Below are 16,407 nucleotides of genomic sequence, written 5' to 3'. Positions count from 1 at the left end.
GGGTCTAATGGAGAACTCTCCTTGAGCAGGTAAAGTCTTCAGTGTCAAGGCTGTAATAGCTACATGTAAAAATATCTTTAAAGTTAAATGCATCAGTGCTGGGTTGTGGCTTAAGCCATAGAGCACCACTTTGCAAACCTTACGCCCTAGGCTCAAACCCTGGTACCACACATACAATAAATGAAGAAAGCTCATACAAACAAAGAAAGCTAGAACTTTATTTTCTAATGAGGGGAATTAACTGTATCAGCATTCTTGAAGGGAGAGTAATTTCATATACAAATAAAAAGGAGTAGGGCACCAGTAGCTCACACCTGCTATATTTCCAGACATGTTTAAAATATATCCCAATCAATCTCACCCCGTCTATCAATTTCCTTTCCCCCTTCTCCCTTTCCTACCTTCCCAAAACAATTTCAACATGCTTCCTTGTTCAATTTTCATAGCTGCAAACCATCTCTTTCAATCAAATTTATATCCTTTCAATATATATTTCAAAATTATGCACCCTCGGCCTCTTCCTCTCGGTCCCATATTGAACTCTAGTTGGAAGAGGCGAGTCTGGTCTCAAAATGGAGGTAAAACTGCCGCCCGGTGGCCCGCAGCCTGACTCTGGCCATCGCCGCCGTCACCGTGGGGGGGGGGGGGGGGGGGGGGGGGGGGGGGAAGGAAGGCCATGATCCAAAGGAACCAGAGCAGCTGCGGAAGCTGTTTATTGGTGGTCTGAGCTTCAAAACTACAGGTGATCGTTTAAGAGAACATTTTGAGAAATGGGACACACTCACAGATTGTGTGGTAATGAGAGATCCTCAGACAAAATGTTCCAGGGGCTTCGGTTTTGTGACTTATTCTTGTGTTGAAGAGGTGGTTGCAGCCATGTGTACTACACCCCACAAGGTTGATGGACGTGTTGTGGAACCAAAGAGAGAGCTTTCTAGAGAGGATTCTGTGAAGCCAGGAGCCCATCTAACAGTGAAGAAAATTTTTGTTGGTGGTATTAAAGAAGATACAGAAGAATATAATTTGAGAGACTATTTTGAAAAATATGGCAAGATTGAAACCATAGAAGTTATGGAAGACCGGCAGAGTGGGAAAAAGAGAGGATTTGCTTTTGTAACTTTTGATGATCATGATACAGTTGATAAAATTGTTGTTCAGAAATACCACACTACAGGTGGACCTGTTGCAACAATGAGAAGTACAAGTTGTCATGTCCAAAACGAGCTTTACAACGTTGGTGCGGGGGGGGGGGGGGGGGGGGGGGGGGGGGGGGAGGGGGGAGGCTGGGAAGGGATGTGAAGGATAAACAAAGGAGGAGGCTGCAATGCTTGGTAAGAAATGTACGCATTATCCTGCCCATGTAACTGTAACTCCTCTGTACAGTATGTTCACAAATAAAATTAAATTAAAAAAAAAAAAAAAGAAATACCACACTATTAATGGGCATAATTGTGAAGTGAAAAAGGCCCTTTCTAAACAAGAGATGCAGTCTGCTGGATCACAGAGAGGTCGTGGAGGTGGATCTGGCAACATTATGGGTCGTGGAGGAAACTTTGGACGTGGTGGAGGTAATTTTGGACGTGGTGGAAACTTTGGTGGAAGAGGAGGCTATGGTGGTGGAGGTGGTGGCAGCAGAAGTAGCTATGGAGGAGGTGATGGTTGATAGAATGGATTTGGAGGTGATGGTGGCAACTATGGTGGCCGTCCTGGTTATAGTAGTAGAGGAGGCTGTGGTGGTGGTTGAATAGGTTATGGAAACCAAGGTGGAGGATATGGGGGTGGTGGAGGAGGATATGATGGTTACAATGAAGGAGGAAATTTTGGTGGCAGTAACTATAATGATTTTGGAAATTACAGTGGACAACAGCAATCAAATTATGGACCCATGAAAGGGGGCAGTTTTGGTGGAAGAAGCTCTGGCAGTCCATATGGTGGTGGTTATGGATCTGGTGGTGGAAGGGGTGGATATGGTAGTAGAAGGTTTTAAAAACAACAGAAAAAGGGCTACAGTTCTTAGCAGGAGAGAGAGCGAGGAGTTGTCAGGAAAGCTGCAGTTTACTTTGAGACAGTCGTCCCAAATGCCTTAGAGGAACTGTAATAATCTACCACAGAAGGAACGATGATCCATAGTCAGAAAAGTTACTGCAGCTTAAACAGGAAACCCTTCTTGTTCAGGACTGTCATAGCCACAGTTTGCAAAAAGTACAGCTATTGATTAATGCAACGTAGTGTCAATTAGATGTACATTGCTGGGGTCTTTTATCTGTTGCAGCTTTGTCTTTTTCTTTTTCTTTTCATTACATCAGCTATATTGCCCTGTGAATTGTGGTAGTGGTACCAGGAATAAAAAATTTAGGAATTTTTAACTTTTCAATATTTGTGTAGTTCAGTTTTTCTACATTTTAGTACAGAAACTTTAACAAAATGCAGTTTTGAAGGTGTTTCCTTGTGAGTTAACAAGTAAAGATCATTGTTAATTACTATTTTGTATGAATTTTTCTAAAGTTAACTGTAAAGAAACACCTATTGATTTGCAGTTTAAGGGGAATCTATTCTCCTCATTTCTAAACCATGATATGAATGGGCGCTGACATGTGGAGAGAATAGATACTTGTATGTATGCATTGTGTGTTTTAGATACATAGGATTGGGTATTTAAATTAGTATATTTGTGAATTTAATAGCATAAGATTACCTTCAAATGAAAAAAAAAAACCCTCAAAATCCCTATTTGTGCATTTTCCTTCAATGTAATCATGGTTTTAGTGTGTTTTAAGATTTGCTGAATCGTAGCTGTGTTTAGAACATCTCCATTCTACATTTACCTTGATCACATTTAGAATGACTGCTACCATAGTTTTGGAGTGTAAAGCATGTCTGCTGCCCTCTATTTAAATTTGTAAAGGGTACTGGATGTTTTCCCCATCCCTTTAGAGACCATTCTTAATTTTTGATTCAGGACCACTAAGTGTGCAATGTCTGAGCATATTAGTGGATACCTGATTTTATTCTGTTTTTCCTTTGAGACCCCTGAGGCCTATAAGTTTTATTACTTTTCCTTGGTTTAATTTCTCCATGCAAGTTTTCAGAGGAAGAGAATAAAAAGACACTTCATTGTCAAATCCTTAAAAAAAAAATTATGCACCCTCTACTATACCTTTGTCTCTGAGTCTCTTTTGTAATTTGGTTCAGCAGTATATTAATGTTTATGCTATTTATTTATGAAAAGCAGTTTGTGATTTATTTATTTATTTATTTATGAAAAGCAGTTTGAGATCTCTGATCAGAATTAAAAAGAAAAGAGGGCTTGTATTGTAGTTAGTGCTATAAATAGTGCTTGCCTAGCCAGGCGCTGGTAGCTACTCAGCTACTCAGGAGGTTGAGATCCAAGGATCACCAATCAAAGCAAGCCCAGACAAGAAAGGCCATGAAACTCTTATCTCCAATAAAACCACGAGAAAACCAGAAGTGGTACAATGGCTCAAATGATACAGTGCTAGCCTTGAGCTGAAGAGTTCAGGGACAGCACCCAGACCCAGAGTTTAAGCCCCACAACAGACAGACAGATAAACAGACAGGCAGATAGATAGATAGATAGATAGATAGATAGATAGATAGATAGATAGATAGATAGATAGATAGTGCTTGGCAAGCATGCTCAACTGAGTTTTATTCCCAGCACAACAAAAAAACAAAGCAAACAAAAAGCAAAGCACTTATGTGTGCATATTTTTAAAAGATAAGAACCTGTAGCCTTTTTGGTCTAACAGTATGACAATACAGAATTTTAGAAATTTAGGATATTTTGTTCTTGCCAATATATATAGTTTTCATATAACTACAAATGTGACATTTTGTTTTCTGAACAAATGTCCTCCAATTGCATTCACTTTCCTGTAAATGACATGATTTCCTGTAAAGTATACATACATACAGTTCCAATACCATGTTTTTGTTACCATGGTTCTTTTTTTTTTTTTTTTTTTTTTTTTTTGGTCAGTCATGGGAGGCCTTGGAGCTGTCCCTTCACTCTTCAGCTCAAGACAAGCACTCTATGGCTTGAGCCACAGCACCACTTCCAGTTTTCAAGTGGTTTTATTGGCGATAAGAGTCTCACGGACTTTCCTGCCCAGGCTGGCTTTTAACCGTGATCATCAGATCTCAGCCTTCTGAGTAGCTAGGATTACAGGTGTGAGCCACCAGCGCCTGGCTTACCCTGTTTCTTCAAGATAATTTGAGGTTTGGTATTATGTTTGGTGTCTATGTTTGAATACTGTCTATAGTATCTTTTTTCTGTTGAGATATCGTTTAATTCCATTTTGGTCTGATAGAATATTTCAATTTTCTTATATTTTCTCAGACTTGCTATATATTCTAGAAAGTCTTATGAGCTGCCAAGAAGAATGTGTATTGTGTTGTAACATCTGTAGATGTCTAATCATTTCATTTGGTCTACACTGCCATTTAATCCTGCCATTCTAGGATTTCTTTACTGATGTTTTTATGTGGATAACCTATCTGTGAAAGTGAAATACTGAAGTCTCTCATTATTATTGTTATTATCTATAAAAGTTTGTAAGTTCAGAAGTATTTAATAAATCTGAGTGTGAGCTATTTGGTGCATATATATTAACAATCATAATTTTTCTTCATGGATGATTACCTTCATTAATATTGTCCAACCCGCAGGACTTCAACGAGGGCAGTGAACCTAAGCTAGAAGGAATGAAGGGACAAGAGACACGAAGAATGACAGCAAGACAAGGATTCTGATCAAGCTGCCAATTTTTATTTTTCACACAGGGGTATTTATATGCTTAGAATAAGGAAGCCTTTTCTTTGGCCGTAGCAGCTGTAGGATGTTTGCTTAGGGCAGTGTGAAAAGGTGGTCCTTAGCAGCTACCTGGTGTTTGTTTAGGGCAGGATGAAAGGATTGGATTCTGTAAACAGCCTGGAGATGTTCCAGCAAGATAGTCAAGCTTAACATGCAGAGAGACTCCCTTTAGGGCTCCTGACAAATATGAAGCGACTTTGTTTCTTCAGACTAATTTTTAGCTTGCAATCTAGAGTATCAGATATAAATATGGCTAATGCTAAACACTTTTGAAGTCCATTTGCTTGGAAGGTGTTTTTTCCCATTCTTTTTTTTTTTTTTTTGGCTTTTATATAGTTTTCTTTTTATTGAACAAAACTGAATATAGAAGTAAAGTTCTTGCCTTTATCTCCCAATGAACCCACATCCACAAATATGGTAGTTTCTAATGAGGGCTTTATGAAGCTTTCATAGCAAGCGTGAAGAGATGATTCATATCATATATTCCATAATGAACTATGATAAAAATTCCCACTAAATGTTCATTTTATTATTTTATATTTTATTATTATCCCGCCACTCTGCCATGTGATCTTAGTCCATCAACTCTGTTTCTCCTACCTCACATAACTCTTTTTTTTTTTTTTAATTTTATTTTATTTTATTTGAGAACATACTGTACAGAGGGGTTACAATTACATGGTCAGAATAATGCATACATTTCTTACCAAGCATTGTAGCCTCCTCCTTTGTTTACCCTTCACCTCCCTTCCCAGCCTCCCCCCTCCCCCCCACCCAATCATACCCCCTCTCACCCCCCCTCCGACATTGTAAAGCTGGTTTTGACATGACATTTTGTACTTCTCATTGTTGCGACAGGTCCAGCTGAATCCTTAAACTACTTGTTTGTCCCCATCTCCTCCACATGTTATACTGACATCAAATATAGTGAAAGCAGGGGTTACACTGTGGGGGAGGGACATACAAAGCAACAAAGAAATAATCTTATAAATGCATTAGAAACACATGCATGAAAGAAACAAAAACATTAAAATACATATTTGAGGGTTCGTTTTCCTAACATCACATTCTCTGACTTTTTCCGCTTGGCTCATACCTATACTAGATATTGCAAATAAGGGAAACCATGGGACCTATGTTTCTTTGGGCCTGGCTTACTTCACTTAATATAATTTTTTCCAAGCCTTTCCATTTCCTAACAAATGGGGCAATGTCATTCTTTCTGATGGAGGCATAGAATTCCATTGTGTATATATACCACATTTTCTTGATCCATTCATCTACTGAGGGGCATCTGGGTTGGTTCCATATCTTAGCTATGGTAAATAATGCTGCAATAAACATAGTTGTGCTGGTAGCTTTAGTGTGGTCTTGTTTGTAAACATTAGGGTAAATGCCCAAAAGTGGGATTGCTGGCTCATAGGGGAGTTCTATGTGAAGTCTTTTGAGGAACCTCCATACTGCTTTCCAAAGTGGTTAAACAAGTTTACATTCCCACCAACAATGAAGTAAGGTTCCTTTCTGTCCACATCCCCTACAGCATCTGTTGTTGTTAGAGTTCTTGATTTTTGCTGTTCTAACTGGAGTGAGGTGATATCTCAATGTTGTTTTGATTTGCATTTCTTTTATGGCTAGGGATGTTGAACATTTCTTCATGTGTCTATTAGCCATCCTTCTTTCTTCTTCAGAGAAGCTTCTCTTTAAGTCTTTCGCCCACTTAGTTATTGGGCAGTTGTTTCTTTGAGGATTTGTTGTTGGGTGGTTTAATTTTTTGAGTTCCAAGTATATTTTAGATATGAGACCCTTGTCTGTTGTGTTTCTTATAAGCAACAAAGAGTTAGATCTTGTTTTAGATATTGTTTTTTGATCTAAGTATCCATTATGTTTTTTGAGGGTTTTGTTTGTTCGATTTTTCAGTCATGGGGGTTGAACTCACATCCCGGGCATTTTCTCTGAGCTCTTTTTGCTCAAGGCTAGTGCTGTACTACTTTGAGCTACCACTCCACTTCCAGGTTTCTAGTGGTTAATTGGTGGTAAGAGTCTCACAGACTTTCTTGCCCAGGCTTGCTTTGAACCACGATCCTCAGATCTCAGCCTCCTAAGTAACTAGGATTACAGATGTGAGCCACCAGAACCTGACTAGTGTATGTCTTTTGACTAAAGAACTAAGATCTTTAACATTCAATGTCAATATTGAGAGAAGTATGCCATGTTTCCTGGCATTTTGTTTTTTTGTGATGTTTGCTTCTTCTGCGGGTAATTTTTCCCTAACTACCTTTTGTGGTGCTAGTTTGGAAGCCATAAATTCCAGTAGTTTTTGTTTATTGTGGAATGTTGTTATTTCTCAACCAATTTTTATGGATAGCTTCACTATGTAAAATAATCTGGGTTGACAGTTGTCTTTTGGGTCTGGAATAATGTCTTTCCAAGTCCTCCTAGCATTTAGTTATCTGTGTTGAGAAATCTGCTGTTTTTACAATGAGCTTGTGATAGTAAGTTACTTGTTTCCTCTCTTTTGACACTTTCGATATTCTGTATATTTAGGTAGCTTGCTATACTGTATCTAGGAGCATTTCTTTTCTAATCTTGCCTGTTTGGAGTATGGTAGGCCTCCAGCACAAGGATGATACTCTATTTCTCAAACATTTTCTGCTCTTATTTTGTTGAATAGGTTTTCAAAGCCTTTAGTTTTTCTTTCTTCTTCCTCATCTATCCCTACATCTGTGGGTTTAATCTTTTGACTGTGTCTGAGAAGATTTGTATGTCTCTTGTACCTTCTAAGTACTTTTGCAATGCTTTGACTGATCTAATTTATCTGCTCCAGTCTTTTCCAATATGCCTGAGAATCCAGGGTATCTTTGCACTCTTGGAAGACCTTCTTTAACAATGGTAGTAGTAGGAAGCAAAAGTAATTTTGAAATACATCTTTTTGTTTGTTTGTGTTTTTTTGGTCAGGTCGTGGGGCCTGAACTCTGGGCCTGGACGCTGTCCCTCAGATCTTCAGCTCAAGGCTAGTGCTCTACCACTTGAGCCACAGTACCACTTGTGGCTTTTTTCTTTTTTGCTTATGTGGTGCTGAGGAATCAAACCCAGGGCCTTATGCATGCAAGGCAAGTGATCCACCACCAAGCCACCTTCCCAGTCCTTGAAATACATTTTGAAGGAGGACGAATACTTAAGTAGCATACAAAAGGCCCTGGATTGGATCCTCAACATCATAAAAAAATTTTTTTTAAAGAATCTAAAGTAAGTAAGTATTCACAGAATTGCCAGATTTTATACACACTCAGCAAAGTCTATCAGTCAAAGGCCAGTCAATGAACCAAACCCTCCCTTTGATCCTACACAAATATACACATCAAGCAATGCTCTAGAATAATGTTAATAATGTTACAGCCCCAAACATTAAAACAAATAATATTCTTTTTTTTTGGGGGGGGGGTCCGGTCATGGGCCTGAACTCTGGGCCTGAGCGCTGTCCCTTAGCTCTTCAGCTCAAGGCTAGCACTCTACCACTTGAGCCATAGTGTCACTTCTGGCTTTTTTTTTCTGGTTATGTGGTGCTAAGGAATCAAACTCAGGGCCTCATGCATGCAAGACAAGCGCTCTACCACTGAGCCACCTTCCCAGCCCCGAAATAACAATATTGTTACCACGAAGTTTTTCTTGGATCCTGTGGGCTTCAGCTAATTGCTCTTCAGCAGCTTGTCTTCCAAGTCCAGCTTCCTTTCTAACAACAGCCAGATCATATTCCAGACTTTGTTGTAATGCTTCTCCTTTTTCAACCTCAGATCGCAGCTTGGCAATCTGGCTCTCATAGCTTGACAACTAAAAACAAATTTGTGAACTTAACAAATAACATTAAAACATGTTTCTAAGATAGTGAGATCATGTACTTAAACATTTAAAATTCTTAGAAAAACTTGATTCCATACATTTGTAAGAATTCACAAATTTGTATTTTCTGAAACACTAGAAATATTATTGTATCAAATGATATTCAGTAGTTTCTTGCTTTAGAGGGAGAAAAAAAAAACTCTTGAAGTTCATGCCTGTAATCCTAGCAACCCAGAGCTACTTTATGCAGAAGACAAAGGCTCAAAGTGAGCCCAGCAAAGTCCATGAGACTTCCCTTTCCAAAATAAGTAGCAAAAAGCTTGGCTAGAGGTAAGGCTCAAGTAGCAGAATACAAGTAAACTATCAAGCTTAGCCAAAAACATTTAAACTATCATATGAATTGTTATACAAATAAAGAAAAACCATGCCTTTTAATGATAAGTAAGTACTTAAAGAACATGAAACATAAGTAATTAAAACTTATTTTCTCAGCCGGGCGCCGGTGGCTCACGCCTGTAATCCTAGCTACTCAGGAGGCTGAGAACTGAGGATCACTGTTCAAAGCCAGCCCAGGCAGGAAAGTCCATGAGACTCTTATCTCCAATAAACCACTAGAAAGCCAGAAGTGGTGCTGTGGCTCAAGCAGTAGAGTACTCACCTTGAGCTGAAGAGCGCAAGGACAGCGCCCAAGCCCAGAGTTCAAGCTCCACGACCAACAACAAAAAAAAACAACAAACTTATTTTCTCTACTTCTATTCTATAAACATAATCACAAAGAAAACTGCATCAAAGTACAATTTTGTTTGTGTGGGTGGGGGGGCTGTCATTGGGCTTGAACTCTGGGCCTGGGTGTTGTACCTCAGCACTTCAGCTGAAGGCTAGTGCTCTACCATTTGAGCCATAGCGCCACTTCCTGGTTTTCTGGTGGTTCATTGGAGGTAAGAGTCTCACAGACTTTCCTGCCTGGGCTGGATTTGAACCACAGCCCTCAGATCTCAGCCTCCTGAGTAGCTAGGATTACAGACAACACCTGGCTAAAAGTACAATTTATTAAACATTGTCTATATTATTTTTTCTTGATTATGACATCAGTGGCAAAACATATAGTAATAAAAGTGGCAACTCTTGGCAAAACATATAGTAATAAAAGTGGCAACTCTTGGGCCTGGGAAGGTGGCTCAGTGGTAGAGTGCTTGCCTTGCATGCATGAGGCCCTGGGTTCGATTCCTCAGCACCACATAAGCAAAAAGAAAAAAGCTGGAAGTGGCACTATGGCTCAAGTGGTAGAATACTAGCCTTGAGCTGAAGAGCTGAGGGACAACGCCCAGGCCCAGAGTTCAGGCCCCACGACTGGACCCAGAAAAAAAAAAGTGGTAACTCTGCAAAAATCATAACAAACTACTAATATATGATCCTCCATTAACAATTATGATAGAAATAGGTCAGAGAAAACTAGATGATTTAAAAGGTCCTTTTTCTAATTCTAAAATCATATGATTTAATCAATGATTCATATTAAATACTTATGTGGTAAGCACTGTGAAAGATACAAACCAAATGTTACAGAACTACTGAGTCAAGGAATTAAATGCTACAGAAGGTATATAGGTTCAATTTTATAAGAGTACCTCACAAAATCCAGTTAAACTGCTTACTCTATCAGACTATGGTCTATATATCTATCAAATAAAGAAAAGACAAAAGGCTGTGTGAAAGTAGTTCATGCCTATAATCCTAGCTACTCAGGAAGCTGAGATCTATAGATCATGGTTTGAAGCCAGTCTAGGCAAGAAAGCCCAAAGTTTCTTACTTCCAATTAACTACCAAAAAAGCCAGTAGTGGGGTTGTGGCTCAAGTTGTAGACTACTAGCCTTGAGTAAAATGTCTCAGGGACAGTGCCTAACCCTAAGTTCAATCCGTAGGGTCAAAATCAAACAAGGAAAGAAAAGACAAAGGGACTTCTGAAAGACACATCAGAAATTACTACTAGCTGCTATTAATATGTATGTGGCAGTAACTACATTCTTTCTTCACAAATAAAGAACCAACGAGTGGGGCTGGGAAGGTGGCTCAGTGGTAGAGTGCTTGCTTTGCATGCATGAGGCCCTGGGTTTGATTTCTCAGCACCACATAAGCAGAAAAAGTTGGAAGTGGGGCTGTGGCTCAAGTGGTAGAGCACTAGCCTTGAGCAGAAGAGCTGAGGGACAGTGCCAGTTCAGGCCCCACAAGCAACAAAAACAAACAAATAATGAGGTTTGGAGGTATGGATCAATGACAGAGCATAGTATACACAAGGTCCTGAGTTCAATCTTCACCACAAGGGCAAAAAAGTGGGGAAGGAGAAAGAAAAAAAACATATGACATAGTAATTTACAAATGTCCATTAGCATGTAAGAAGAGAAACAGCCAGGCCCCAGTGGCTCATACCTGTAATCCTAGCGCCCAGGCCCAGAGTTCAGGCCCCACGACCGGACCTCTCCCCAAAAAAACAAAGATCACTTTGTTCCTTGATTTTGTTTTATATTTATATATTTTCATGAAAACAATGTGTACAGTAGTGTGCCCAAATCTGCAGTATGTGGCTTGATGGACTTTTCCAATGTGCCTTGATCCCTTCTCCTTCCAGGTCTTTATCAATTTCAGTTTGTTTCCTTTTTTTCCCTAGTCTACCTTTTCAGTAGAGTCTTACTAGAATAATCCTTAATATAATAATCCTTTGGTATTTTAAGCTAGCAGTTCCCTTTAGGAAAATCTGTTTAACTCTTTTGTATATGATTTGACTTTGAAACATATTGCAAGATTCTTGTCCCTGTGCTCTTTCTTGAGCTCAAGGCGAGCACTCTGCCGCTTGAGCTATAGCGCCACTTCCAGTTTTCTAGTGGTTTTATTGGAGATAAGAGTCTTACCGACTTTCCTGACTGGGCTGGCTTTGAACCTCGATCCTCAGCCTCCTGAGTAGCTAGGATTACAGGCTACTGGCACCGGCACTAGTGGTAGTTTAAAAATAAGATTTTGTTATTATTAAATGAGTACATTTCTGTTTTGGAACTTTGTCATCTCTTCCTATTAGCAGTACTTTTGAAAATAACTTAAAATATTTGCCTAACATGTAGTAAGCGTTTGAACAAACTCTTAAAGCTGTTTACTAGCAGAAAGAAGCATATGAACCAACATAATAGTATAAGGATGGAGGGGACAAGTAGAGAAATTAAGGTTCTTAGAACTATTGGATGATTTATTCTGTTATTGTCTGAAACCCTCATTATTATAGATTATGAGTCCAGATTTTCTATTCTGTAATGCTTACACAGATAGATACTAGGGTCAGCTCTTGTATTTGCAGTCAACTTGTTTTCTAATTAAAATGTTTTGTATTTGTACTCCTCCTCTCTGAGATTGGGACTCAGACCCTAGTAATCTGTTACTTTTGTTCATTGGCTTGGTGCTCTACCACCTGAACCACAACTGCAACCCCATGTTTTTGAAATTTCAAATAGAAATGTTATTTAACTCTTGGAACATACTAGTGTTTGGTGGCTTGAAAGATTGAAAAGTAATAAAGGAACAGGTAACCCCATGTGATTCAGCCATACAATTGAAGGATGTTTTCATTATACATTTCAGAGTGGGAAGTGTTGCTTTAAACTTTTGTTAATGTCAGCTTTTACATTACTCTGTTTATGCTTTCTAGAATGTCATTTAGAATTGTGAAGTAGATTGACATTCTTTTTTTTAATAAGTTTTTTATTGTGAAGATATTGTACAGAGGGGTTACAATCACATGAGCAAAGGTAATAAGTACATTTCTTATCAAGCATTGTTGCCTCCTCCTTTGTTTTCCCCCACCATCCCTTCCCTCCCAACTATACCACTACACCCCCCCTCCAAATTGTAAAGTTCGTTTTTCTTTTTTTTTTGGGTCCCGTCGTGGGGCCGGAACTCTGGGCCTGGGCACTGTCCCACAGCTCTTCAGCTCAAGGCTAGCGCTCTACCACTTGAGCCACAGTGCTACTTCTGGCTTTTTTCTTTTTGCTTATGTGGTGCTGAGGAATCGAACCCAGGCCTCATGCATGCAAGGCAAGTGCTCTACCACTGAGCCACCTTCCTAGCCCTTAAAGTTTGTTTCTTGACATAGCATCTTGTACATGTCATTGTTGCAATGGGTCAGCCTGTATCCCTGTTTAAACAATTTATTTTTTCCCTTCTGCTTCCCAAATTATACCAACATCAAATACAGTGAAAACAGGTTATGCCGTGGGGTAGGGACATACAAAAAAACAAAAAAATCATGTGGTACCTTATAAATACGTTACAAACAATAGCAAGAAAGAAAAAAAACACTTGATTCCTTATCTTGGGGTTCATTTCACTTAATATCATCCTATTTGACCTTTTCTGCTAGTCTCAGATATATACTAGTTATAGCAAATAAGGGAAACCAATGGGACCTATGTTTCTTTGCACCTGGCTTACTTCACTTAATATAAGTTTGTTTGTTTGTTTTTTTGGGTCCAGTCGTGGGGCCTGAACTATGGATGGGCCTGGGCGCTGTCCCTCGGCTCTTCAGCTTAAGGCTATCGCTCTTCCACTTGAGCCACAGCACCACTTCCAGCTTTTTTCTTATGTGGTGCTGAGGAATCAAACCCAGGGCCTCATGCATACAAGGCAAGCGTTCTACCCCTGAGCCACCTTCCCAACCCCTAATACAATTTTTTTCCAAGTCTTTCCATTTCCTAACAAATGGGGCAGTGTCATTCTTTCTGATAGAGGCATAGAATTCCATTTTATATATAACACATTTTCTTGATCCATTCATCTACTGAGGGGAATCTGGGTTGGTTCCATATCTTAGCTATGGTAAATAATGCTGCAATAATCATAGTTGGGCTGGTAGCTTTTGTATGGTCTTGTTTGTGATCATTTGAGTAAATGCCCAAAAGTGGGATTGCTGGGTCAAGTTTACACTCTCACCAACTATGCAGTAGGGTTCTCTTCTGTCCACATCCCCTCCAGCATCTGTTGTTATTAGAGGTCTTGATTATAGCCATTCTAAATGGGGTGAGGTGGTCTTTCAATGTTGTTTTGATTTGCATTTCTTCTATGGCTAGAGAGGTTGAGCATTTCTTCATGTAGATTTTGACATTCTTTATGTGAAATACTTGGAGTAAGATAAGTTTAAGAATTCAGAATTTGGTACATATTCCATGTGTTTTGCTACTGCTAGCATGGCACATAACTTTCTGCAGAGAAATCATAGAAACATGACTGCGTAAAAGAAATGACTGAATTAGCTTTGGTTTTGCAACAAAGTGAGTTTGAAAAAGACACCTTTGTTTTATGGAACTCCTTAGGTTTCATAGTTGGGAATATGATTTGGAAGCTGTAATATGTCCGATTTTATATCTTCAGCTCTCTTGAATGTTATCAACTTATTCTGATGTGTTGAAGTGTATATGACTGAATGATGGTAATTTTTTTTAATGTTTCTTTTAGGTAGATGAAGTTCCTGATGGAGCTGTAAAACTACCTACAAACAAACTACCCATTTTCTTTTTTGGAACTCATGAGACATAAGTCCTGTTAGCTTTCAGATGCAAATTAGAAGTTTCAGGATTGTGCATAAAATGAAAAAGTAGAGATTAATTTAAAGAGGAATAGGAAAGAAATACAAAACTTTAAAATTATGTTTGAACTTTAGAATAAATTTTCAAGCTACCTCTTTGTGTTGAGGAAGCACTATGTATCTTTTACTTTTAGATAGTAAAGGCACTGTAGGTTTAATTTTGATTGTAAGTTTAATTTTCTTAATCAGGGAAAGAAGCAAAAGAATGGGGGAAAGTTTGTATGGGAAGTTTTTACAGGACATTCAATATTTCTGTTCAGTAAAATTACATGGACTGCTTCTCCCCCTATTCTGGGATTTGAATTCAGTGTCATGTACTTGGTAGGCAGGTGCTCTACCATTGAGTCATGCCTCTGGCCCAAATAAGTGATTTCTTCTTTCTTTTTTTTTTTTTTTTATCAGTCATGGGGCTTGAACTCTGGGCCTAAACGCTGTCCCTGTGCTCTTCAGCTCAAGGCTAGCACTCTACCGCTTAAGCCACAGTGCCACTTCTGGTTTTCTAGTGGTTTATTGGAGATAAGAGTCTCACAAAGTTTCCTGCCTGGGCTGGCTTTGAACCTCGATCCTCAGATCTCAGCGTCCTGAGTAGCTAGGATTACAGGCGTGAGCCACCAGTGCCTGGCCCAACTAAGTGATTTCCATAAGGATTATCTTATGTTATGCTTTATGCCTTAGGCTATATTGTACGAGAAGATGAAATCTGGACAGTTCCTTTGAGTGTACTAGAGGCTTATGGGTAGTAGAGCCACTCTTATTTGTTCTACTGTTCCTAGTGGATATGGGCACAAATTGATTTGGTGAGACAATTTTAATTTATCAAAAATTAGCTGAAAATTGAGCTGTTACTTTTACATGCATAAGATTTTCTGGGAGCTATCTCATGGGTTTCCAATGATTATATTCGTATATACCTATCATTTAATAGCCTTCTAATTACTATATAATTTGACTGGTTTTGAACTTAAAATAATTTCTGTAGCTTAGGCTTGCTTATTTGGGATGAAGAGAAACAAAGCTTGGTATTCCTCTTCTAATTATAATTATATTCCTAGAAATGGCTACAATGACAATGTCTGATTTAATGTTTCTTAGCAACCAGCTTCCAGTTATTAATGTGTATATGTGGTACTGAGGTTTGAACTCAGTCTCATGCTTACTAATCAATTATCCTTCAGACCTTTTAAATTCTGGTGGTTTTTGGAAAGGGAGTTGTATTTTTGCCTCAGGCTAGCCTTGGACTACAATCCTACCTGCCCCTCCAGTAACTAGGATTATAATCCTGTACCATTATCCTAGCTCTCACATAATTTTTTCAACAGTTATGTTTCGCTGTGATAATATACACAAAATGTATACCACTAAGTTGATTTTAATACATATTTCATTAGATTTTAGCAGTTTCTTGTATTCATGATCATTCCATTCTCTTCAGTTCTAAACAACCATTAATCTACACGGTTGAGTTACCATTTCTGGCCATTTCATGTTAGTGGTATTATAAAATACCACAAATTATTATTTTTTTGAAACTTAAAAAATTGTCTTTAGTTGTACAAAGGGATTTCAGTTCAACAAATTGATAAATTTATAAGTACAATGCATCTTTTTTGTGGGGGGCGGCCTGAACTCTGGGCCTGGGCGCTGTACCTCAGCTCCTCAGCTCAAGGCTAGCGCTCTACCACTTGAGCCACAGTGCCACTTCTGTTTTTTTTTCCTTGGCTGCTGCTATTTGTGTTAAAAGGACCCAAAGTGCCCCAGCCACAGCCATTGTTAAAGCACAGAGGGACCTGTCTCTGTCCCCTGGTTGATACTACTTTGGGATGAGGATGTCCAAGCAGGTAAGGCAGACGCTGGGGAGGAGCAATCACTGGGGGCTCATGTAGCTCCCAGACCTGTGCACGCCCCCTACCAGGTGCAGGATCACAAAATAGTCACTGAATTATAACATACACCATGCCAAGGAAGGAAGCAGCCTAGGGGAGGAGGGTATCAGCTGTAAGCTGGTGTCTCAGCTACTCCTTCAACAGGCCTTTCTACGGCTCTATTAGTCGCTCAATTTATTTGTCACTGTTCCTTCCGGGCAGGCTGGTGAGAAATCATGAACACCAGAAGC

General features: G+C 39.1%; 1 pseudogene; it reads left to right on the top strand.

Annotated features, from left to right (window-relative positions):
• The first annotated feature begins 572 nt into the window (after window positions 1-572).
• Window positions 573-1,987, top strand: LOC122126967 (annotated as a pseudogene).
• Window positions 1,988-16,407: the final 14,420 nt, after the last annotated feature.

Source organism: Dipodomys spectabilis, unplaced genomic scaffold (genome assembly GCF_019054845.1).
Source record: "Dipodomys spectabilis isolate Male_0828 unplaced genomic scaffold, ASM1905484v1 ptg000295l, whole genome shotgun sequence".
Lineage (NCBI taxonomy): Eukaryota > Metazoa > Chordata > Mammalia > Rodentia > Heteromyidae > Dipodomys > Dipodomys spectabilis.
Note: the sequence above shows the minus strand (reverse complement) of the source record. Positions and strands in the feature narration are given on the sequence as shown.